Source organism: Lathyrus oleraceus, chromosome 6 (assembly GCF_024323335.1).
Source record: "Lathyrus oleraceus cultivar Zhongwan6 chromosome 6, CAAS_Psat_ZW6_1.0, whole genome shotgun sequence".
Classification (NCBI taxonomy): domain Eukaryota; kingdom Viridiplantae; phylum Streptophyta; class Magnoliopsida; order Fabales; family Fabaceae; genus Lathyrus; species Lathyrus oleraceus.
In genome coordinates this window covers 345,825,593-345,828,690 of record NC_066584.1, presented here as the reverse complement: position 1 = coordinate 345,828,690, position 3,098 = coordinate 345,825,593, and the positions used below count along the sequence as shown (strand labels likewise).

General features: G+C 33.4%; 1 long non-coding RNA gene across 1 annotated transcript; it reads left to right on the top strand.

Annotated features, from left to right (window-relative positions):
* The first annotated feature begins 1,866 nt into the window (after positions 1-1,866).
* On the top strand, positions 1,867-2,592 carry LOC127097973 (uncharacterized). The gene is made up of 3 exons (XR_007793246.1): positions 1,867-2,053; positions 2,380-2,451; positions 2,576-2,592. It is a non-coding gene; the product is annotated as an uncharacterized LOC127097973 (long non-coding RNA).
* Positions 2,593-3,098: the final 506 nt, after the last annotated feature.

The following is a 3,098-nucleotide window of genomic DNA, read 5'->3' as shown; positions in this document are numbered from 1 at the left end:
AAGTAAAGGGATCGAGAGATCTACCGTACGGATAAAGATCCGAAGTACACTACGCCAAAAACTGGAATAGACAGCGCACCTTAGAGGGCGCTTTGTTACAAAAGCGCACTCTAAAGTGAAGCGAAAAAATAAGGAGCGAACAACTGGAATAGACAGCGCACTTTAGAGGGCACTTTTGTAATAAAGCGCCCTCTAAGGTGAAGCGAAAAAATAAGGAGGAGATAGAGGGACAACAATACAGGGCGCTTTTAAAAAAGCGCTCTATAAGTCCATGTGCATTTCCAGTTTATAAAGCGCTTTTGGAAAGTCTTAGAGAGCGCTTTCATAAGCGCCCTCTTAGGCCCCCTTTAGAGGGTGCTTTTTTTCCACAAGCGCCCTCTAAGGTCCCCTTTAGTAAACATTAAAATTATAACATACTGCGCGTTTTGTTATTTCACTCTCTGTTATTTTCGTTCTTTTTCACGTTAGGGTTCTCACTGCTACGATTTTCGCTACTTCTAAGGCGTTCTCCTTCCACCTCTGTTAGATCTACGATGTTTCCTCCTTCTATTAATTCGTTGTTAGCTGTTCGATTTTGACACCATAGGTATTTTTCTAATCTTCATATTACTTGGGTTCTCTTCTGACGTTCGCTATTGTTCATTTTTGGTTTCTCTTCTGACTTCGAAGAACTTAATTGGAGTTCTAGATATATACGGATTCGAGAGTTTCAAGACAAACAGGTTCTTAATCTTAACCACCCTCTTGCCTAATTTTATATGAAGTTTATAGACGTATGCACATTTGGCCAATCTCTGTGATCGAATTTTTTGTGTTCTCTATTTACATTTTTCGTATCTATTTACTTTTGCACCACAGTTATTGTTCTAACCGTAACTAGGTTTGATTTTTCTACTATCTCCTGGTAAACAATTTCTATAGACTCAAATAACATTTCATTTTTTTATTATGCAGCATGTCTTCAAAATGGAGCAAGAGGAATATACAAAGGAAGAAATTGATTGGAGTTATATAGAGTTCGTTGATAATCAAGATGTTCTCGATCTTATTGAGAAGGTGCAACTCACCCTTGCATTTTTGTCATTTTAGAAAAGTTCTATCAGTTTGTCATCTCATTCTTGTTTATAACTTCAGAAACCTGGCGGCGTTATTGCTCTTCTGGACGAGGCCTGGTATGTATTAAATGACAATAGTTCAAATATTTGTATTATAGTTAATGGTTTGTTTATGTCATTTTACATAATGTAAAGTGGCGTTAGCGCATGCAAATATATATACTTTGAGCAATAACTATGTTTTATAAAACTAGCACTTACCAGTTGAGCTACCCTACCCACTCACTGGCCTAACAGAGGGTTTAATTAAACTTCTTGAACATCGTCGTGGCCAGGATGGCGCATATATTGGATGCATGAAGTCAGGAGACGTGATAACAGAAGAGTACTTTCCTCTATCTGAATTAATTCTGATTATTTATTTATGATGATAGATCTGAGGAAATAGTTGCCTGTTTTTATGTGTAGATGGTCCCAGAAGATTTTGTTTTAAGATGTCTAAAATTGTTCATTTTTAAAAATTGAACATGTGTTGAATTTTATTCATTATTATCTGTTATCCATTTTTGTCGAGTTATTACTGTAGATTTTTATTTTTCAGTAAATACTTTGAAGTTACCACATTTGTAGATGTAACTGATTATCTTAATTTTCATCCCTTTGCAAGTCTTTAGGCATGTCTCATTTTTGCCAATAAATTTTGCATTCCCTGGTGTTTAGATATTCCCAACCAGTATCTTAATTTCTAATGAGTAATGAAAGTTTCTATTTTGAATTGATATGTACTTAATCTTTTCTTAGTACAATTATATTTCTTTATCGCATGTTATTTTCTCCTTCATAACTACAATATCATTTTGTTTCATAATTTTTTTACAAATTTGACCTTTTCAATTGTGATTTTGTATTCAACTTATATGCTCTGTATTTTATCCTTTTTTTTCCAGGGGAAAGCCTTGGTATGAACCTGATTGGTGGAAATTTGGGGATGAAAAATCGTAAGTAATAATACCATTTAGATGAGAAAATATTTGGTGATTATTATTTTTTTTGTTTATTCAGGAATGATCTTCAATGTGATTATGGCTTAATATATTATTTGTTGAAACCAAATCTTATTGAATGGGTAAATTAATGATCTTCAGTCTTCACAATATATCACATCAGTGCCAAGTACTAACATATATTAGAGGCAACAAATAATTTTTAACTTCAGCATACTCATCTCTATGATATTAAAAGTTATAACTCCTGATGGAAAATGCATGTTGGATATTTTTTTTACAATGTGTATCTCATCTCAATTGATTTATTTTGTTTTTAGGTATTTCCGACATGCATCTGGTTCACTTGTTATACTTTCAAAGAATTTGGCACAGTACATTAACATAAACAGGTTAGTCTAGATGGTATTAAATGTTGCTTTTTCTTTAACTCTGTTTCCTTTTGAAAGATACTTTCTCCTATTTTATCTTCCTATCTAGTAATATATCTTTGATTGATCCGAAAATAAAATGTAGTGTATCTTTGAAGACATGTGCTTATAAAACTACCTATTCCAAAGTTGTTTGTATTCAAACCGGCATGCGAGGAATGGCTGCTAGAAATGAACTTCGAGTCAGGAAGCGGACCCTAAGAAGACTGCGGCTAGCAAAAAAAACATACATCTCAGAGATACTTTTGCTACTTAGTTTTATTTCTTTTTAAGTTATGAATTGGTTGTATATTTAGAATCTTTAGAAGTTAAACGATTATATATCAGTGGATTGTTGTATATGTATGGATTGTTGTATATAAGGCTTGTTGAATGCAATGTGTGAAAAAGGGCTTCAAATTATACAGTTTTAGGTGTACTGCTTCAATATACAGGTTGTCTAAAATAAATAAAAAAATATAGCGCTTTTTAAAAAAAAAAATTTTAATAACCACCCACTTTAGAGGGCGCTTTCCGAAATAAGCGCCCTCTAAACCCTTTAAATTTCCACTTTAGAGGGCGCTTTCCAGTAAAAGCGCCCTCTAAACCCTTAAAAGTTTCCACTTTAG